Source organism: Pan troglodytes, chromosome 15 (genome assembly GCF_028858775.2).
Source record: "Pan troglodytes isolate AG18354 chromosome 15, NHGRI_mPanTro3-v2.0_pri, whole genome shotgun sequence".
NCBI classification, from domain to species: domain Eukaryota; kingdom Metazoa; phylum Chordata; class Mammalia; order Primates; family Hominidae; genus Pan; species Pan troglodytes.
Window position 1 is genome coordinate 86129519 of NC_072413.2, and position 22897 is coordinate 86152415.

The following is a 22897-nucleotide window of genomic DNA, read 5'->3' on the forward strand; positions in this document are numbered from 1 at the left end:
GACAACTTGATCCTGGAACCTTTTACATATTTGTCTGATGCCTTGCAGGGCATACATTCTTGCCCCTCAAAACAATGCAAGGGAAGCTTACCCAGCCACTACCCCCGTTCTTCTTGCCCTACTACTGTGCACTGCCCCAGCCAACCTCCCACATTTAGACTTCTTCAGGGGACTCCTGTGAAGCTTTCTAGTGAACTTGGCTCTTACAGCAGCCCAAGGCAAGCTAATGAGTTTCTGAACCCCAAAAGACATTCAGCTAGGGAATGTCATGTGACATGTTTTCCCCTTCAAGCAGACAACCCAAAGCCCATGAGACGTTATCGTGGTATAACCCCAAAGTCTATGAGAAGTTATCATGGTTTTATTGCATCCTCTTCATTTGGCTAATGAAGGAGAGCAAAAAGAAATAACAACCTTTCCTCTTCTCTTGTCTCCTCCAAGTGGACTTGGATGATGGGTGCAGATATTCCAAGGATAAGTCTGGTTCCTCCTGGAAAGTCCTGAATGCCGAGTTACTTTTCGCCCATTGCCCTTGATACTGAGGCAGGTTCATTCTGCTCATCATCTAGAAAGCCAATCACTGAGACAACAAGTTTTGCAGTATAGAAAATATTGATTCACGGGGCAATCCAGTATGGAGATGAGAGAACAGCTCTCAAATCCACTTCTCCAAAGATAGGGTTGAGGGATATATATGGGGTAAAGAAGTGGATTGGTCTAAGACATAGGGAAAGGTGAACAACAGTGGGAAAAATGAGGTGGTCTGTGATCTGCCAAACAGTCAGGGTTCATGGCTCTTCATAAGACACATGTTCAGAAAATGGTGGTGTTAGCATGATCTGAGGGAGGAGTTTTTGGCTTTATGACATCAAAAGGCCGCCACTTGGGCATTTGCACAGGCCAAGTGGTCTCAGCTGGCTCAAGCCGGACAAGAGCTGACCCTAAGTTCCTGAGAAACAACTTAAGCAACCATTACATCAATACATCAGAGGTATTAATACATTAATCAATACAGCAGAGGTATTATCTATAAGGAAGCTTGTGAAGGCTAAGTTACAGCATATAGCAGCCTGCTTTTCAGCAATGTAGGTTAAAAAATCAACAAGAAGCAAGTAACTAAAAAGATTAGACCTTGGTTTCACCATCAGCTTTAAGGCTTTAGCTGAAGTTGCAGTGAAGACAGAAAAATATCTTTCCATGGGCTGTTACACAGATTCTTCCTCTTTATGAATGAAGATTTACCCCAACTAGGACAGAAACATAAGAAGATGAAGTGACGGAGATGTCTGCTTCAGTGGTGATCTCCCCATCTCTACTGGATTTCTCTTTGGCTAATGCCAAGGGGTCCTTAGCTCTGGCCCTCCACCCAGAGTGATGTGTCTAATCCCAACCTTGTGTACCTTGATCCCTCTGCAGGACATTGGGTGTCCATTCCCCAAAGAAGCACCAACCAATTTTCAAGGGGCTTTTACACCACTTGGATGGGTCTTCAAGACTTTACTTCCATAAGACACTAAAACATTACATTATGAAAACTGGCTACATAAATACTAGAAATTGAAAATCCATAACCAGCAACATACATTCGTTCATTAAACATAAAATGTTTCTTTTAACTCCAAAAAACATCATCCGAAGCATTCAACCTAAAGCATACCAAAAGATGGGAGACAGTGTTGAACTTTATAAATGGCATCCACTCTCAGTTACCCCCATGTGATTTATTGAGAGGAAAATGTTCATCTTCTCCCAGTTCAGTTTGTGCCTGGCTCACCTGCCCCTTGTGTTGGTGTGACATTAAGGAATAAAATCTAACTCAATATCATGCCTCAGAAGGAAGTAGATGGTTGATCTGCTCAAGGAAAAAGCCACATAAAGCACCCTAAAGCCAAATACTTGTCATTTCCAGGAATTTTTAGTAGAGAAAAGATTTATTCACAGTGCAGCCCAGCACAGAGATGGGAGCAAAGCTCTGGAGGAATCCTCTGACATTAAATTGTCTGTGACATAGTGAATTTGATAGGAAAAACCAAAGCAGTCATATGCTTGAATTCTTATACACATCAAACCTATTGAAAGTTGAAGGGATGGTTATATGTCATAACCACAGCATAAGGCAAGTTTAAGTTTGACCATTTCTTTTTCACAGTTCCCAGCACTGACAAAATAGGCATACACATGAATTATCAACTGGGGTTCATGCTACACACTCTCACAAGAAATGGGGACCATGACAAGGATATGGTGAATAGGAGGGCAAGTAGAGGAGCTGAGCCTCAGCCAAGGTACACCACAGGACACTTTTCAGTCTGGGCCAGCCCTCTGGTATTAGTGCTCAATACCAGGAAAGGAGGAGAAGAAACAGTTGAGAGGGCAGGATACACAAGCTCTACCTAGCATCACTCAGTGCCTTCAGAGAGATCAGCTAGCTCCACCAGCCATATGAGTGGCAACAGGTTGCCTCAAGCCATTTGCACTATGGCTCTGCTCATTGTCCTCACTTGGGTACCTGCCTGGCCTCAGAACTCACAGTTCCAATCTGTCCCTGAACCCTGGCCTGGTCTCACTTTTCAGCCCACTCCCATTCCCAGGTTTCACATGTCAATGTGTTCTTCACACTGTTCTAAAGCCTTTTAGAAAAGGCTTTAAAAGGCTCAAATTCACTAGTGCCTACTTGGAGAGGTCTAGCCAATTTCCCCTCACCATCCTATCCCCCTTTTTATTGACTGGGACTGACCCCATCTGGGAGTGTTTTCTCTGTCTCATTCACATCCTTTAAGATGCTATTCGTTTCCCAATTATTCTAAGCTAGGTGGAGCTGATGTTCAAAATATTTAACAACTGGTATATGGTACAGGCACCGACCTATCAGAACAGATTCTAACCATAAACAATCATCAGGGAAGGGGAGGCACACATCTACTAAATATATAGACCCCAAAGAGAGGACAAAGAAACTTAGGCTTGTGTTTGTGCCCATGGCTTTTCTTCTGCTGTTTTTCAAGTGTCCCACAACTGTGTAAAATTACAGCTAGCTTGACCAAGCACATCATTCAGAGATGAAACTCTGTGTTTGTGGGAAGAAAAAGCATTATATCTATATTTTTAGGTTTGGGGTTTTGTTTTGGGGTTTTTTTTTATGTTTAGGTAATATAACTCCTAAATATGCATCTTCACACGTAGAAATGTCAATTTTAATAACAAAAGACAAACCCTGTCCACATTGTCATCATATCATGAAGCTACTAGGATCTCTCAAGAAAATCCATCCTCTGAATTGGGGTTTTGTCTACATTCAGGAGGTCAGGAAGAACTACACTAGCCATCATAAGTTGTCTTCTTTACCACTCTGAGGGAACTATGCTAGCTGTCTTATTCCTGTCCAAATAAGAAAGTCTGATTGCTATCTGAGGAAGAAGCCCCCATCAAATAAAGATTCTCAAATATAAATTCTATTTTAGTGGGCAAAGGCTGCTTATCTGAGCAATCACGATTAAAGCAACAGCATTTCCTGGAAATAAAAGCGCATGCAGAGGTGTTTGGGAGCCCAAAGCATTATTGACACCAGCCGGAAATTAATCTCTAGAGAAAGCTCTTCTTCAAGTGTCTCTGTTAAGGGCTAAACACACCCTAAATGTAACTTCAGCATAGCCATGCTAACTGTTCCTCACACTCCCTGGGCTACCAGCCTGAGACAGGCATCAGCCCAGCAGAGCTTGGCATTATAGGACATCCATGGAGGCAGGGCCTGACTCTATTAGGTCATCTGCCCAACTTCTCCAGACTCTGCATATTTAAAACACACAAATTTCCTTTCCCTCCAAAAAAAAAAATCCATGAATTTCTTGAATAATATTTACTGGAGAATAGGTATAGCAAAATATGTATAAATCAGGCTACTAATGTTAATCGTAAAACTGAAATTATAAACTTCCCTGTTTTTGCCATAGTGTTTTGCCACCTTTGAAGCTTTGATCTGAAATACACATATACACACATATATTTAGTCAGAGTATTTGAATAACCCAAAAGACAAAAGACTGCCAGTGGACAGCAACGTCTCACTAGGGCTATAGAGTACGATGCCTCTATCAGAGACCGAGGGCCTTGCTCATTCAATTCAGCATTTTGTGGGCATCTCTGGGGTACAATTAAGCCAATTTAGTCTGAAAGGAAAGCTGTTGGATCAATTAAAGGATAAGAATAAACTAACACATAACAAGAGTATTGGAAATGGTTTTGATTTTTTGGAAAACACGTAAGTGTATAATCTGAGGCTGGCAAGAAAACAGCCACACACGGCAAGAAATAAGAAGGAAGCCAACCACCACTGGAACCTCAGACATGAAGAGAAATGCTATTTCATACCAGTTTTGTTTGAATCGATGGGCCAGATTTTATACAGACTCCAAGAACCTGATACTGCTGTTAACAAGCTGCTTGTATCCATGGTTTTCTAAGAAATGCTCTGGCCCTGAATTTAAATCTCACCCAAAAGATAATTATTATTCTTAGAACTAACTCCCTCTTCCTCATAAGTGACTCATGTGGGCCAGGTATGCAATATTTTGCTCTGAATATTTACATCTTCCTCTGGCAGAGGTTTGACTTTGGCCTTGGAGAAACGCCATTGATGAAGTTATAACCGAGAGCACAATTTGGATCAGAGGTAGGTTTGGCCAAGCTGAGTTCCAGGGTCAAGTGTCTAGGAGAGGCAGGAATAGAGAGATAGATTAAACAGTGGTCAGGATGGGAGGGAACCAAGGATTCAAAGGCCTAATTCTCATAGGGCAAAGCTCTGGAGCCAAGTATCAGGCCAGATTGCAAGATGCACAGGGTACAAGTAGAAATGGGCTGCTTGGATGGGGTGGGTTGGGGGGACCCAAGGTAAAGAGGCAAACAATTGTGGATTGAAGATAGCCCACCAGCTTCCACCATCTCCTAGGAGGCGTTCTAAGTAAAGAGAGGCAAACAGCAAGGCAGCAAACCCTGGGATCAGACTGGACAGACGGTTTGCCACTTGTCCAAGTTTGATTGGGTAAACTCTGAAAAGTTTTCTTCCTTTTGCTACTGCTCAACTTTATTATCAACCTCTACAAATACATCAAGCATCTATCTCTACATCACTGTTTTCATACAGTTTGACTTTCACCAGAGAAGTTTCCTGCTTTCCAGAACACTGGTGTGAATAACCTCTCAGTGCATCCACATTCCTATGCCAGCTCTCCATTTCGCCTTCCACACTCAGGCTCTCCAAACCCTAGTCTAGCTCCAAACCAAGCCAGGCCTGAAAGAAGGAAGTGGTTGAGTTACTTCAGTTCACCCTCCTGTCCCTTCTGACCCCATCCCCCATCTGGTAGGGCATAGTGTTAAGCTGCCTGCCTGGAGACAGATGGAGGAGTGGTGCCCAGGCCACAGCATTGTGCCTGGATCCATGCTGGCTGCTATTCCCTGAATTTCCTTGAATTTCCCTGACCTAGATACAACCTCATGATAAGAGTTTGCTGAGCCTTCCAGGAAAACTGTGCCCACCTACATAAACCTCAGCTGCAAGGATCTGTGGCTGGACTCAATGGTCCATAGTCTACCCTACCACACAGGTGATATTGGTGAAGGATCTACCCCTTCAGACACTCCCTACTGTGACCATGTCTTACAAAGTATAAATCGCCTGATCGTGCTACCAAATTCTAATGTGTAACCCATCACCCTTTTAAGTCATGGCGTAAACTAGTACCATTTTTGTAGAATGGCATTGACATGTGTCTCCTTAAATAATATTCCAATAGCAACTGACTCCTTTTTCAGAAACAACAAGTTCACAGGCTCTGGAAGAGAAGGGAGGAAGAGCAAAGAGGAGTATTGTATAAATCATTCAACTAACAAGTGCCAAAAAGCTTTTTACATTCTTAATCACTGAACAGAAACATATGCATAGAACTTGCATTTAACCATGACTGTAGACAGGTTTGGGTGTATTTTGGTGTATTTGTCTCAGTGCCTCATGAGAGCACACAGATGAATAATCAGGGAACTTACTTTAGAAAAGCACAATTTATTTGGGAGAAATCTGGAAGGGCACCAGCGTCAACGTATGGGACCCCTCCTCCCATGCTAAGCTTTCCAGAACAGTCCCGATTTCAAATATTCAGTCCTGTTGTATAACCAATTGATACTTCAACACTTTCTCATCCAAACTGCATCTCCTGACCATCTCACACACATAGGAGTCCATGTATCCTGATTTAGAGAGTTGGAAAAAAAATAGTGCCCATGGATACATTTCAGTAGAGATGTTTCTCCAACTTTGGGCTTTTCTAGCTAAAGCTGCACTCTCTGCATAAGACTCTTCACTGCACAGATAAGAAGAGAGCTTCTCAAGCTTTTCTGAGAACCCTCAGAGAGCCGGTAGAAAACACCAGTCCTCTGACAGGAGTTGGGAGAGCATTAAAGCAGAAGGCTCTAGCGAGCACTCACACCAGCAGAAAGTGGGCAGAGGATGTGTGCCCTGGCACGAGGCTTGTCCAGGGGGGCAGGAAACTGGAAGATACTTTGAACACTGGTAAGCTGCAATCATTGACAACTCAAATGAGACTGCCTTCTAGGGCCACTAAAAGCCTCCTTTTGACAAATTGGAATCAAATTATTTCAAGTGTGAAGTACTAAACTGTCCAATAGGACGTATCCACAGAGTTTCCAAGTTGGCTCTCCCAGACACACAGGATACTAAGAGAACCATGTAGAAGGGTGAGACTCCCTGGCTCTTCCTTTACTGACCACTCAGCAAGATCCTTGACCTTGGCATTATCTGTATTATTGCAGTCTATCTTCCCAAGTCACGAATTTGCTACTTTTCTCATTCTGGGTCTGGGTGTAACCTTTTGGAGGTGCTCCTCTCAGCTTTGTAGTCTTCTCTAACTCATCCAGCAGCCACAGGGCCAGGTGAGAGGTGCTCCACTTTCCGTCTATTTCTGTTGGAGTTCACTCTGCTGGTAATGTGGCACCAGCCACTGCTACCTAGTTTGACAAGGAACTCTCCAATATGCATTCACCATACAGCTAGCATATCTCCAACCTTAGCATCCAATAGGTATCACAGTTTTTGAGGAGCTATTAAAGGCATCTATCTATCCACTGTCCTCCACACATGGTGCAGAAGACAGATGGTACATGTTCTGGGGAGGGAAGAGTATCTTGCAAACAACAAACCAGGTCTGCCCACGAATAGACTTTTTGCACAACTCGCTGGATTTCTCCACCCAGAACATCCCTTCTGACATCAGCTCCATCACTTCCTAATATTCCCATTAACACTTCAACAACTGGCCAATACCTTAGGAGATTCCTAAACACCTCTGCTGTGCCAAAAAAAAGGTGAAAGTCAGTGGTCCTCAAATCAGGACCCATAGGTGGGCATCAATGGGTTGCTACACACACTGAAATGGTATGCAATGTTTCTCATTTTTTTCTGCAAAAATATTCTATAGCTTTCATCAGCTCTTATAGGAATCCATGACCCAAGTGATGTTAAGTTCTACTGCTTATGATATATTCCAGTCATGTAGAAATTATCCTTTTTCTTTTTATGGAAAATAGGAGATACACCATTTTCCTGTGCCTAAACTGGGAAACCACTGCCAGAAGCCTTTTGAAGTAACCTAGGTCATAACCGCATAGCCTTCCAGTTCTGTCAAACTTTCTTCACAGGCACAGTCCTGTGACCAGCTGTCCATGGGTGCTGCTGTGCCTGATTCAATTAGTTCCTGGCTCTCTGCCCACATCTTCCGGTTACCCAGCTTGGGGTCCTAGATTTCATCACTAGGGAAGCATCTGTCTCCATGGGCACCATGGCCAACTTTGGTACCTACTTCCACCAGGAATGGCATAGACCACGAATTTCTGGGTGGTCTCTTTCCCATCTCTAGCACACCCTTCCATCAGGGGATACAGGAGCAGCCTGTTGTGATCGTTAAGTAGGTTACTTAAAGGTAAGAGAGGGGTCAGCCCTGTCCCTGAACATTTAAATACAGCAAAGTGCACCTGTGCATTCCTCTTAAGAATGCATATAGAAGACCACTGCATGCAAGAACAATACCGCATTAGTGGATTCACCCGGTGATAGCCTCCTGCTTAGTCCTGCCAAGACCTAACTGACTAATCATTTTCCCCTTCTTTCTGTGGCTCTTGATATCAGGCAGGGACCCATTTCAATCACCTTATCTGGCTCAACAACCCATTCTGCTCTTGCCTTGCATGTTTCCTAGGTTTAGGCCCTGGCAAAGCACACTCTCTCAAACATTTTACCATATAGGAAATTCCACAGCCCAATCCTTCTAGACTCCCTCACTTCCCACCCTCTTTCCCCTCAAATCTACCTAGGAAGGTTTTTGAAAGAGTTTTCGTATTTATATGTTTTTCAGATACTTAGACCATTTAAGAGGAAAGGAGGGCATTTCAAGCATCAGTCCAGGCAGTAGATTTGCCCTCATTTTGCCATTTCAAATTTTTAAAAGCAAAGAAACTGAGTATCACGCTGAAGTGATTATTTTTTTCTTTTTCCCTGATGCAAGGTGGGGCTCTGGCTCTCGTGGGGTGGATGTTCAAATGCTTCCTTTTGATGTTGAGTAATGCAATGTCCAGGGAAGGCCTCCCTGTCCCCTGCGTTCTCCAGACCACCTAGCAGGCCAGACCTCATCCTGAAGTTGCTTCTTTCCCATATGGCTTTAGTGGCTCAGGATGACTGGTGGGACACCTATTGAGAGATAATTCCTAGCCATGCGGCTTTGCCCCCACATGACTGCCTGCTCCCTCTCACAGAGCAGAAATCCCCTGTGGGCCTCTGGAGTGCTGTCCCGGGTCCTGGTCTGCACATTCTCCTGAGGCACTTCGCAGCCCTTCCTGGGAATCATCCAAAATGAGGTGATTCCAGCCAGTTTAAGGTGAGAGCAGCCAGCAATTCAATCTACATACTGTTTCTTTGGAAATTAAACATGTATATAATTCAATGAACTGATCCTGAATAAATAGCATATTCTGATATACGCTACGGAGGCAGAGGTGGAAAAGAAATCTCTGACTTAGCCCTGAGTTTTGATTTTTAGCCATTTGTTCTGCAAATGGAATTGAGTATACCACAAATTCTGTTCCCTCTCAGAGGCACCTTTCCTCACTTCCACCTCACAAAAGGATAACTGGGGCTGCTCTTGATTTTGGCTCTTCCTGGTCAGCGCATGGGGTTATCATTGCTCCAGCAGAGGCTGTCATGGTTTCTAAGAAGTTAACATTTTGCTGAATGAAACCATGGCAGAATTCCATCTGGGTGGCAAATTAAGCAGCCTGTGCATCCTCAGGGTGGGGGTGGGAGGGTCTAATTTCCATTGGCAATTTATGAAATAGCAGGAAAGAAAGATTACTGGAAAGTAAGCCTTACAACAGATGCAGAGTTGATGGAGGCTGCAAAAAAGAAAAGGAAAACCACAACTCTCAAGCAGCCTTTTATTCCTTATTTTACTCACTTAGGAAAAGTTACTGTCACTGGCATGCCCAGCACTGGGTCCCTGCTCACACAGTGAACAGGCTCCATAGAGAAGACATTTTGACGGTAACATGTGAGAAAGGAGGCAGAGAGGAGGCAGGGGTGGGCTTGTGACATATGAGGCCCTGTGTATGAGAAGAATCTCTTGGGTAAAGGGTCACACTTATAAAGCGAAGGCTACTGTATTTGAAACACCATTTCCCTTTTTGCTAAGAACTCACCGAAGGTCATGTTGAACAGAAGTCTTGAATGATCAATTCCATGAAATTTCCCAAGTTATCTATTTGAGTAGCACACTCACCACCAACACACAGCAAAGGTGGTAAATCCAGGAGAAAACCTAACAAGAGCAATTCATAGTCTCCTGGATCCTAGCAGAGCTGGGAGCTGGGTGCACACTCCTCTAACCTTTGTATTCTTTTCATTCTTTCATGCCCAGTCTCAACATTTGAAGAAGGAAAAGAAATGTTATTTAAAATAATGGGGGATTACAGTTGCTTGTCTTCAAGGGGACATGGCATGATCCATCTCCCCATAGGTGGTTTTTCTGTACAGCTACCAATTTGGTGGATCTTGATGGAGCTTTTAGGATGTGAGAAGTTAAAGCCACTGAGTTAGTCTAAATGGGTGTTGATGGCAGTGACTGCTGCTGATACGGAAGGGAAGTGCTGGGAAGGGAAGAGTGTGGTCCCTTTAAATGATACAGAAGAGGGGAAAGGAAGTGCTGGCTAGAGGAGGGCATGGTCCCTGGCTAGGGCTCCACCTCTGGGCCTGTGCCCATGGACCTAGTTGAGGACAGGAATTTTTGTTTTCCTGCCCAAATGTTGCATTTCCCAAGACCACCCTGGCCTACCATGACCCCATCCTGTGCCTATAAAAACCCCCGAGACCCTAGCGGGGAGACACACAGGCAGCTGAAGTCAAGAGGAGCACATCAGCGGAGGAACACACGGGCAGCTGGATGTTGAAAGGAACACACTGACAGGCACCAGCATCCCAGCAGGCCACCAACTGGCAGAATGACGACAGAGTTTGCCTGGGGAAGTTGGAGGAGAGCTCTGGGGAAAACCATCCCCGGAGAGACTCCAGGGGACAATCCATCTCCCTTCTGGCTCCTCCATCTGCTCAGAGCTCTTCCTCCAGTGACACTTCTCAGTGAAACCCAAGTGATTCTCCAAGCCCATGTGTGATCCAATTCTTCCGGTACACAAAGGCAAGAACCCCAGGATACAGAAAGCCCTCTGTCCATGTGATAAGGCAGGGGTCTAACTGAGCTGACTAACACAGCCACCTATGGACCCTAACAGAGTCTACTGTAACACATGCCCACTGGGGTTTCAGTTGTGAACACTCAAGCCCTAGACGTTGTCGTGGAGTCAGAGCCCCACAGCCTGCCCGTCTGCATGCTCCCCTAGAGGCCGGAGCAGCAAGGCACTGAAGAAGCGAGTCATACCCCATCACATGCCCTGCGAGGAGGACAAGGAAACTTCCCATTACAACTGGGGATCGTCTGGGATCGCAGAAGGTAAGTGTGAGCAAACGTGAAACTGTCAGGTCTGCCTTTCTTTCAAAACCCTGCCACCTCTCTCTCTTTCCTGCAGGTAAGAGGCTCTGTTTTTCTTTCGTCTCTTTCCTCTCTCACACACAATTTGAAATGGCTCTTATCTCTTTCTTTACAATGTTAAGAGTTTTGCTACAGGCTGCAGCAATGTTACTAAGTAAAATAAGTGTTTGGCTCAGCCACAAAGGTGCAAATCAGACCAATTTTTTCTAGAGGTGCCATGTATGCCTCCACCTTGGCAGCTGCAGGCACACACGGTTCAGGGCACCTCTTCTTACTCTTTCCCCTCCCAGCTTGGGCACCTGGGTGTGCCCACAACAGGCAAAGGCAGAGTCCAACAACCACAAGGGGGGCGGGAGGAAGCCGAGGTGATAGCCAGGACCCTACAGGGTGCTTCTTGCCCACTGAGTCAATGGGAACCATCCCTCCCCTGGCCAAGAAATTCAACCTGGTCTGAACTGGGAAAAGGATGGGAAAGTTATAAGGATTAGAGGGGCCCACTTGCACTAAGCAAGGGGTTCTTCCCCAAGCATTCTCCCCTTTTTTGCCCCTTTAACTGTTTTTCTCTTTTTTTCGTTTTCTAAGTGAGAGGGCCTCCCCCCGCCCACAACACTCTGTTTCTAATAGGGAAATTAACAGAGGAGCAACCCCTGCTGGCTATAAGAGCAAATTCTGCAGGGCTTATTTGAGACACTAAGTGGATACAAACATCCTCCGAAATGACTTTTTAGTCCCAAACTCAATTCCAAGCTTAGGCTGAGGCCCTAGAAAGAAAGAACAGGTCTGAGGAATCCAAATTCAGGCAAACAGGCACAATGTAAATGAGCAGGACCAATTCCTGCTGACTGAACCCCACCTCAAGGAAGAAGACCATGCTTCATGGCATAAACAAGCCCAGGGAACTCGAAGTTTGCCAACAGCAGGGAGAAAGGAAGACACAGGTGAGGGTGGTTAATTCCTATTCTCCAGGTTTTCCCTGCTTCATGGGTACATACTACATTGTTACCCGGAGCCAGCCAGCACCTGCCAAGGTCGCCGGGGCTCAGGGACAAGAGGTGGAGAGTGAAAGGAGGGTGCTCGCGTTCTCTCTCCATCACACCCTGAGTTTTCACTGAAAGAAGGAAGGGAAATGAGGGACATCTCTATTCTCTGTCTTTCAGAATGTGCAACCAGTTCTCTTCACCATCCCCAGCTTATACTCCTCTAAAGTGTATCCTGAACAATTGGGACTGCTTTGATCCTCAGAATCTGGAGGAAAATGGCCTCATAGCCCTCTGCACAAAGGTTTGGCCAAATTATGATTTACAGGAAGGACTGGCTTGGGCTCAGGAAGGAACCGTTCATTACAATAGCATTCAGCAATTAGAACTCTTCTGTAGATGTGAGGATAGACAGTTCTGAGGCCGATATGTACAGGTTTCTATACCTTGCAAGGCAATACAGACCTTTGCCAACAATGTAGGATTGATCTAGCCCTCCTGTTTGCCATCTCAGGAAAGGCTGCAAGGGGCAAGCCCAGGGAATTAATTAAAGATACTAGTCCCAGAGGCACTCCCAGCAGAGGAGCCAGCTCCCTCAAGCCCTGCTCCTCCGGGTCCACCCCAACCTGCCTATCCAGCCTCAGCCTCTCACTTGCCCCCTCATAGAAATCCCAAATTATGATTTACAGGAAGGACTGGCTTGGCCTCAGGACCATTCATTACAATACCATCCAGCAATTGAAACATTTCTATAGATGTGAGGATAGACGGTTCTGAGGCCCATATGTGCAGGCTGTCTATACTTTGCAAGGCAATCCAGGCCTTTGGCCAACAATATAGTATTGATCCAGACCTCCTGCTTGCCATCTCAGGAAAGGCTGCAAGGGGCAAGCCCAGGCAATTAAAGATACAAGTCCCAGAGGCACTCCCAGCAAAGGAGCCAGCTCCCTCAAGTCCTGCTCCTCTGGGTCCACCCCGACCTCCCTATCCAGCTTCAGCCTCTCACTTGCCCCCTCCAAGAAATCCTCACCCTAAACAAGCCCCAGTCTCACTCTTGCCCCTGCAACAGATGCCCAGTGAATTTAGGCCCAGTGATGTCCGGGTCCCCTTCTCCCTACAGGACTTCAAGCAAATTAAGGGGGATCTTGGCAAGTTTTCAGGTGACTCTGATAGATATATAGAGGCTTTAATGGCCACCATGCAAGCCCACAAACCCCAGAATTCCAGGGAGCACCTGTTAACTGCTAAAGATATGGCAAAAGCAGATATCTCTCCTCCAAAGTTTATCTGCTCCAACACAAGGTTTAATTTCCTTCAGCAGGGTGAAACAGCCTGGGGCACAATGTTGTTGTTATCTCTGTAATCTTTGGCACTAAATTCTTTCCTTGTATAATACACATGTTGAACCCACGCATACTTAACCTTATGAAACTTTTTTTTCCTCTCACTCCTAGAATCCATTGGCTCCCTTTGCTTGGAACCCTTAGATAGACCTCTGGGAGGAATCTGACTGCCGTTCTCCCCAAAAACAAATGCCCCCTGTCTGTGGGAAGCACTTAGGACTAACCATCATCCATATTCTAATGGCAATTAGGTGTACCTCTTCAGAGGGTAGAAATGATCCAGAAGGGAACTGCTGGAAATGAAAGAGCATGGTCCCTTTAAATGATATCGAAGTGGGGGAAGAGAAGTGCTGGGTAGAAAAGGGCATGGTCCGTGGCTAGAGTTCCATCCTTGGACCTGTGCCCACGGACCTAAGTGTGGACAGGAATTTTTGTTTTCCTGCCCTATGGTTGCATTTCCCAAGACCAACCTGGCCTACCATGCCCCCATCCTGTGTCTATAAAAACCCCTGAGACCCTAGCTACTTCCACTCAATAAAACCTGGCACTCATTCTCCAAGACCCTAGCAGATAGACACACAGGTGCTGGACATCAGGAAGAGCACCACCAGTGAAGAAAGACATGCACACGGGCATCGGGACATTGAGAGGAGCACACCGACAGGCACCAGCATGCTGGCAGGCCACCAACCAGCAGAACAATGTGGAGTTTGGCTGGGGCAGTTGGAGGAGAGCTAGGGCCACCAACTGGCCCAACTCCAGGGAAAAATCATCTCCCTTCTGGCTCCCCCATCTGCTGAGAGCTACTTCCACTTAATAAAACCTTGCACTCCTTCTCCAAGCCCACATGTGATCTGATTCTTCCAGTACACCAAGGCAAGAACCCCAGGACAGAGAAAGCCCTCTGTCCTTGCGATAAGACAGGGATCTAATTGTGCTGGCTAACAGAGCTGCCTATGGATGGCAAAACTAAAAGAGCATCCTGTAACACACACCCACTGGGGCTTTAGCTTTAAACATTCACCCCTAGACACTGCTGTGGGATCAGAGCCCCACAACCCACCTGTCTGTATGCTCCCCTAGAGGTTTGCGCAGCAGGGCATTGAAGAATCAAGTCACACCTGCATCACATGCCTTGCGAGGGGGGACAAGGGAACTTTTCCCATTTCACTACTACCATGCTGGCTGCAGCAGGGAGTTGCGACTCAGCCTGCACACTCCATGGAGTTCCCTGGGCACCACTGCAGGAGTCCCAGGCCTCCTGGTCTATGGGCCAAGCTGCAGCTGCAGATCCAGGCCTCCTAGTCTATGGGCAGCCGCCCAAACTACAGCTGTGGGTCCGAGCCTCCCTGTGCTCTTGTGGGGAACTGGAAGCAGGCAGGATCTGCCCTCTGGGGTGCAGCTTCAGCTGCCCAACCAGCAGCTGCAGACCTGGGCCTCCCACTCCATGGAGCAGGCAGGAGCCAGGGACAATCGGGAGCTCTGCCCCTTCCAAGTTGGTGGGGTGGGAGCTCCCTGGGTGTAGCTGCAGCTGCCCTCCCAGGCACGAGACCTAAGCATCTCTGTAATCTGCCTCCTTGGGGGTGGGAAGGCCCTCCCCACTGATGGCCCTGCTGGCTCTGGGGTGTCTGCTCCCACTGTCTGGCCTCGCTCCTCTCCTGGCACCTGCTTCCGTCCTGGAGTGAGGCTGTGGCTGAGCCCTGGGGCCATTAATACCAGCAGGAGGCAGATTGATTCCTCGGTGGGAAAGGGTTGGTCTCCAGTAAGGCCCCACTTTCAGGCCAGGAGGTTGGGGGCTGGGCTGCCAGTCCCACTGACCAGAGTGGGGTCTCATAATACCTCTTCTGGACCCACTCATGGCTGCCCATGGACCAATCAGCAGACACTTTTTCCCCTCTGAGGTCCATAAAAGCCCAGGGCTCAGTCAGAGTAGGGCACAGGATGGCCTGAGTCAGAGAGACAACTGCAGAGGAGGACCAGCTGCAGAGAGGAGGTACCCTCTCTGCTGAGATCAGAAGAGACATCAGGATGACCAGCGAGCAGAGAGGAGCTACCCTCTCCAGGGCCTCTGCTCTGCTGAGAGCTGAACACTCCACAGGACAACCAGCCTATAGAGAGGAATTATCCACTCTAGGCCTCCTCTGAGCTGTTCTAACACTTTATAAAGCTCATCTTCATTTTGTTCACCCTTCACTTGTCACTCTTCATTTATCTATATACCTCATTCTTTCTGGATGTAGGACAAGAACTCAGGCAAATGCACCACTGGCGACAGAGGTTTCTGGCCAGAAAATTGATGCCCCAAAGATCCCATAACAGTGTGGTTTCTTGTGGAAGCCAAAGAGAGCTAAACTGCTTTGCTTAATGGAGCAACCAGAATCTTGGAGCTGTCTGTAGATGCCACCAGTTTGGGGAGTAGTGGGTGGAGTAGGGATCTTAGAAGAAATGGATGAGGTGGACAAGTAGTAAGGAAAACAGGAATGAAGGACACCTAGGGAGAGTGCCAGTTAAGTCCCCATAGCCTGAAATAATTTGTGAATTTTGTTTTCTATTCTATGCAGTGACAAAAGCCCTTCTGTTAACCCAAAACCTTCAGCTACAGACAGAGAAGTAGCTTTTTCACTCTGGGATGACAAGAGCAAAAAACAAAGAGCTACAAGGTGCCAGGAAACTGAAAAAGGGAATTCAGTAGGATCAGGAAAATGGATAAATGAAAGAACTGGAGAAATTCAAGGCTCATAAGAAGTCCTTGGACGCATTTGGGAAGACGCAGTCTCTGCAGGGTCCAAGAATGGGGGCTCCAGCCAGGCAATTTTGTTACTATAGGAGAGAACTGTTGACCTGGAAGACAGGAAGATCCAGGGCCTGAGTTACTAAAACATGAAAGTTGCTAAGTGCAGTGAAGGTTCTCCCTGCTCCTTTCATCCAATTCTCATGTTGCTTCTGCTGCTTCAATCTAATCCCTTATCCTCAACCTAAGTCAGGGGCCCTCTTTCTTTAGTCCATTCTTCTAACATTAAATCAACATGAGGATCATTTCCTAATTTGGGAAAGACAGTGATTGGAAATCAGCATTACTCTTTTCATCCCCAAAATATCACATTCTACTCCATCCTTGGATATTAATGCCTTCCTTGCCTTCTGAGGTACTTGTCCTTGCACCATTTCTAATCCACATATTCTCAGATTTCTCTCTTCTCCCTTTTCTTCCCTTTCTTCTTTCATTCTACTATCCTATTACTAACTATATTCAGAGCATAGGACCTCAATGTATCCTTTTGTATGACTTTCCTGTTCAATGCAATTTGATTATAAAGACTTTCATTGATGTGAAACTTCTATCTTCCCACAGACCTATTAAATGGTGAAAACAAAAAAGATTGATCTGGTATCTAATGCTGACTTTCTTTTAGAGTATGTAGGGGAACATTACTGAAACAACCATTTATCTTTTTCATTCTAAGGCTTTGTCCCCTGAATATCTGACATTCAGGCTGTCTAATGACTATACAGACTGGATGGGGCTAAAAGTCACCAATTCAGGGCAACTTTTATGTCTGAAGTCTTGATACATATTTTTTACCAGCCTACCCCAGCTCTGCTCTGAAGTACTTCCATAAGCCTGTCATTTCTAAATATTCTGATTCACCTAGGCAAGGTAGATTCCACAGAATTCAGGGCTGAAAATGACATAATCATAAGTGTCAGGAAAGACTGAAAACCCAATATTGCTCTGAATAAAATCTAATTCTCCAAAATGCCCATTTGCTTGCCCAACCTGAAACCCAGCATGACAGTTTTACTTCCGTAGTCAAGGCACAGAAGCAATATGAGAGTGTCCCCAAAAACTGTTCTGGTGTCAGGCAGACAAGGATGCTGCCACTTCTTGAGCTGTGTTTACCTTGGGTGGGTCTACTTATCCTCTCTGAGCATCGGTTTCTGCATCTGTAACACTGAAATAATTAGTCTTCTTGCCAAAGTTTGTATAAAAGTTGAATTATATAATATGTGTCAGGTGCCTAGCTGAGTGTCAAGCAATGAGTGGCTCCTTAACAAAGGTGACAGTCCCGCCCTCTACCTCCCCTCCTTCTTTCCTGCTAAATAGACTGTTTCCTTTTATCCTTTGACATAAGGATCATTTCCTACTTTGGAAGAGAAAGAGAGAGAGATTAGAAATCAGCATTAGTCTCTTCTTTTCATCCCCCAAATACCACAATCAACTCTATCCTTGGATACCGATGTAAGGAGATGACTTTAGTGCTCCAAATCCCTCACAATCAGTAAATGACCTTATCTTCTAGCAAATGGCAGGTGCAAGAGTCAATCCTTCACTAACAATGCTGTCCATAGCACATGAATTTCCAATTAGCTTTAATGGCAGTAGCGCTCTCTGGCTTCATACAACCATGATGATTTGCCAGCCTCTTCCTCCGGGAAGAATAAGTTAACAGAAACGCCAATTCCTTTATTCAATCATTTGACAGTAGGCCTTTGGGTGTGCAGAGAAGCACAACAATTGTAGACCCCTGTGAAGCTCTGGAAAATTTGAGAATTTGTGAAAAGTGGAAGAGTAAAGTTGTTAGTGTAGTCAACCAGTCACATAATGAGAAACCCTGGACCCAGTTATTCCTAGGCAAATATGGCACAAATTAACATAAAACCAAACAGAAAGGAAATACTCTTGGTAGGAAACTTAATGGGTCAATTCAGTAAGTATTTTTTTAATTTGTATACATTTATGGGATACAAGGGCAATTTTGTTACATGGATGTATTGCATAGGGGTGAAATAGGGCTATTAGTATATCCATCACTGGAATGACTACATTGTACCCATTAAGTAGTTTCTCAACATCCACCCTCTCCAACCTCCAACCCTTCCTAGTCTCCATTGTCTGTCATTCAACACTCTATGTCCATATGTACACATTATTTAAGCTCTCAATTATAAGTGAGAACATGCAGTATTTGTCCCTGTTTCTGAGTTGTTTAACTTAAGACAATGGCATCTAGTTCCATCTATGCTGCAAAAAACATGATTTCATTCTTTTTATGGTTGAATAGTATTAATATATTATATATATATCTTACATTTTCTTTATCCAATCATCCATTGATGGACACTTAGGTTGATTTTATGCCTTTGCTAATGTGAATAGTGCTGCAATAAACATATGAGTGCAGGTTATCTTTTTGTTTTAATGATTTCTTTTTTGGGGGGTAGACACCCAGTAGTGGGATTGCTGAATCAAAGGGTAGTTCCATTTTTAGTTCTTTTAGATACTGTTTCCCATAGAGGTTGTACTAATTTACATTCCCACCAGTGGCATATAAGTGTTTCCTTTTCTCTGCATTCTCTCCAACATCCTCTCCTACATTTTTGTCTTTTTAATAATAGACAGTCTGATGTAAGTTGGTATCTCATTGTGGTTTTAATTTGCATTTCTCTGATAATTAGTGATGATGAGCGTTTTTACATGCTTGTTGGCCATTTGTTTGTCTTCTTTTGAAAAATGTCTATTCAAGTCCTTAGCCCACTTTGTAATGAGATTATTTGGGTTCTTTGTAGTTGTTGAACTTTTTTAGTTCCTTGTAAATTCTGAATATTAGTCAGCTGTTGGATATATAATTTGCACATATTTTCTCCCATTCTGTAGGTTTTCTGCCCACTCTGTTGATTATTTACTTTGCTGTGCAGAACCTTTCTCAGATAATATAGTCCCATTTGTCTATTTCTGTTGCCTATGCTTTTGAGATCATGAATTCTTTCCCTAGACCAATGTACAGAAGAGTTTTTCCTAGGTGAGGAAACACCTAAAAGGTGTGTGTGTGTGTGTGTGTGTGTGTGTATGTATGTATATATAGTTTCAGGACTTACATTTAAGTCTTGAACCCCTCTTGAGTTGATTTTTGCATATGGTAAGCAATGGGGTGCAGTTTCATTCTTCTGCATATGCCAATCGAATTTTCCCGGTGCCATTTATTGAAAAGCGTGTCCTTACGCCAGTGTACATTTTTGTTGCCTTCGTGAAAGATCAGTTGGTTATTCATATTGGGCTTTATATCTGGGTCCTCTGTTCTAATCCACTGGTTTGTTTGTCTATTTTTATACCAGTACCATGTTGTTTTGGTTGCCATAGCCTTCAACAAATATTGCCTACTTTTTCCTTCAGCCTTGAGAATATAAAAAATAAATCAGGTAAGATTCCTGTCCTCATGCAGTGGCCTTTAGGGGAGACCATAATGTAAACAAAGAATGAGAATGACAGTACTAAATGCATTCATTAAGTAGTAGAAAATAGAATTAGGAAAGGCTTCCCAGAGGGAGAAACTTCTGAGTTCACTCATGAAGGAAAAAAAAAAAAAAAAGAGGGTTTTCTAGGCCCAGAAAGTTGGGCAGGTCATTTCAGGCAAAGGGAAAGCCAAGTACAAAATTTCAGCAGGTGACACAGCTGTACATATTTGGAGAACATAAGGAAGTTTATATAGCTGAAGACCCGGAGCCAAGGAGTGCAGCAGGAATGGAGGAGGCAGGGGCACCAGGCAGAGGCAAGGCCACAAGGCAAACTAGCAACTGTGCCCACAAGAAAAGACTTGGTGCCATAGATGCTGGGGAGCAGTTAGAACTGCTTCTCCTCATCTTAGCAGAAGTGTGAAGTGTGAAGAATGAACTAGAGAAAAGTGAGAGTCAGTGTGCCCCCTGCGAGTTCATGCTTCAGAGCAGGAAAGCTGGAGAACCAATGCCAGGAGTGGCCTTGCTCTGTGACACTGATACTATGATCTTCAGAAAATAAGAAGAGTCTACTTTGCTGACTCCTCTTAATCTGGAAGAGTTGCTAGAGGGTAGGTATACAATTTGTCCTCAAACTAAAGCTTTGATTGGGAGCCTTCCAGATGATGTGGTTAAACTGACATCTGAATAATTCAGATGATGCCCATATTGGCAAGACCAGCATGTTACCCATCTACTTGTACACTTCAGTCCAACATGAGTTCAAAAAATCCAATGAGGCAGTTCTTGTCTCAGTGTTCTTGGGCAGGAGGGAGAGAGGCTTTGCCTGGCCTCCCAAGTATACTAGTATAAAGTGTAAAAATGAGGGAGTCACTGAACATCTCTAAGGTCAGAAAAGTGAACCAGAGAAACAGGAAGCTCTCTCCATTTCCAAGTTTATTATCTATCTGTATGTGTGCTGAGAGGCCAGAGAGTGATTTCAAATTCACAGAAGTGGTTCTCATTAAAAAGTGCTGCCTGCTAAGAAATGGGGTGGGAGGAAACTTGGAAAGAGAGAGGAATCCAGGTGCCCTGCCTGAGAAGGCTGCCAAGAGGAGGCCTGGGTAAGGGCGATAGGGAGAATCTTAAATGCAGATGCCAAGTCCTTTATATCCACTGATTTCTCTTAAAAGTGGAATACTGATGCTGACAGAAAAGGAGGAAGGTTTGAGGTCATTAATACTTGGAAGGCAGAAAAGAGTTTTCTTCCCTCTAAACCCAAAGGGCTTGTCTGGGCCTCTGGCTTTCTCTCTTTTTCCACTATCCATAGTGAATTTTCTGTACTCTCAACATTTATTCTTTTAGCCCCTTTTCAGGGAAAGGAGGCTCCCAGCAATCCATCCATATTTAACAATCTGCCCATCTTGCCAAGGGCTATTCCCACCCCGCCCACTGTGAGCACTACCATAAGACTCAACAAGGTTGCTAAGGGGTCTTGGCTCTACATCTCTGCTCCTATATGAAGCCTCTATTGTCAAGAATCTCCCAGTGAGTTGCCCCCAAGCCCGCTATCCCCGGAGAGGGCAGAATCTCTTTATGGGAATGTGTGGTCGTATGTAAGTTTGCATCTGGTAGGACATTAGCAATAACTATGCCTATGCCACTAGCAGCTTGCTACAAACAAGAGTCCCTACTACCCTATTGTCCAGGTGCCTCAATCCATTTCATTAGACACACAAAATCAGTAGCATGGCCCCATTGTTGGGGTCTCACAGTTTAGCTCTACAGATGTTCCCTGGATTATGAAATTCCCATGAGCAAACTTCCCCTTAACAAATTGTTCTCAGAGGCACTGGATACAGTTTAAGAGATGGGTAACAGTATACTTTACTCAAGTAGACATAAAGCACTCTTGAGCATAGATGAAAACCAAAGAGAGGAGGCAGGAGCAGGAAGGAGGAGAATTTTGCATCCAGCCCCACGTTTCTGAGTCATCTAAACTTTTCCTTCATCAGCTCACATTATTTCTGTGTTTGTGTTTTATCCCTCTCCATCTATCCACATGCATACACCGTTGTTACATTTTCATTGTGATTGGAAGCTACAGTTCAGGCAAAGGGTACAAATCTCTTTAAGAAGATAAGAAAGAAAATGCAGAGATCGTAAGTCAATGGGTGGCTAGCCATGGCTGACACAAGAGATTTAAAACCCATGCTCATCTTTCTGTTGTCGAAGTGATTTGTAAGGCTTTTGGGCTTCTGTGAAATGAAAGCAAAGAAATATATCCTTAAGCCCTTTCATCAATATATGGGAAATCTGACTTGTATACGAAAAGAGTTATTGCTTCAAGTGGGGATGCGTCTGTACACAAAGGCATATAACCAAGTGTACACACATAAACATGTAATCAAGTGACAAAAGTACATGAGGAATACCAACTGGGAGAGGCCCATCTGCGGCAGTATGCTTCCTGAGTAGAGAGCCTGTAAGGCTGTGTGGCTGCAGGGAGGAACTGAGTCTTGTATAAGGATGATTGGGATTTACAAGGGGGAAGGGAAAATGGGGGCTACTACTGGAGAAGGAGGTCTGCCAAGGATTTCTGTAGACAGAGGAGCTAGTTTCAGGGATATGAATGGGCCCATTTTCATGCAAGATCGATGTAGGCAAGCACCATAAAATCAGGGTAGACACATGGGGCGGGGCCGTGTGCTTTGATGTTTCTCCAGTGAGAAGTTAGTGGCCAAGTTCAAATGTTCAGCAGGAGAGATTCATGACAGCAGCTGTGCTTCTGCAAGGCTCTCTGGCATACCTTACAGTCATACAGTCCCAGGCTTTCAGAACCACCCAAAGTGAATGCAGAGAATAAGAGATAGTAAATCATCTTTACCAACTGAGATAAGAACTAATTCTCCTTCTCTTTGCTGGTTCCTCTCCCTACTCCATACTAATTTACATAGTTTAGTCTTTGTACCTGTATTCTTTAGGTACTTCTAGAGGCAGACAGAGAGCAGGAGGTAAAGACCCCTGAGAGTCTTAGAACAAGAAAACGTTCATAGCCCAAAAGCATTTTCAAATGAGACGGATGGAAGTAGCAGGAGGTGATAGTAAGAGACCACACAAAGACCACACTAAGAGTAGGGTTTACATGTGCATTCACAAGATGCTAAACAAGAAACGCAATTGCCATTCAGTCATATGATATCCCAGTGGAAATGAAATGTATTTAGTGAACTTCAGTGTTCCTGGAACTAGGGGATTTTTTGGTTCT

At 44.8% G+C, this 22897-nt stretch overlaps 1 long non-coding RNA gene across 1 annotated transcript; it reads left to right on the forward strand.

Annotated features, from left to right (window-relative positions):
* Positions 1–302: 302 nt before the first annotated feature.
* LOC107968226 (uncharacterized) lies at positions 303–14252 on the forward strand. Its single transcript, XR_001709279.3, has 3 exons — positions 303–11060; positions 12257–12380; positions 13980–14252. It is a non-coding gene; the product is annotated as an uncharacterized LOC107968226 (long non-coding RNA).
* Positions 14253–22897: the final 8645 nt, after the last annotated feature.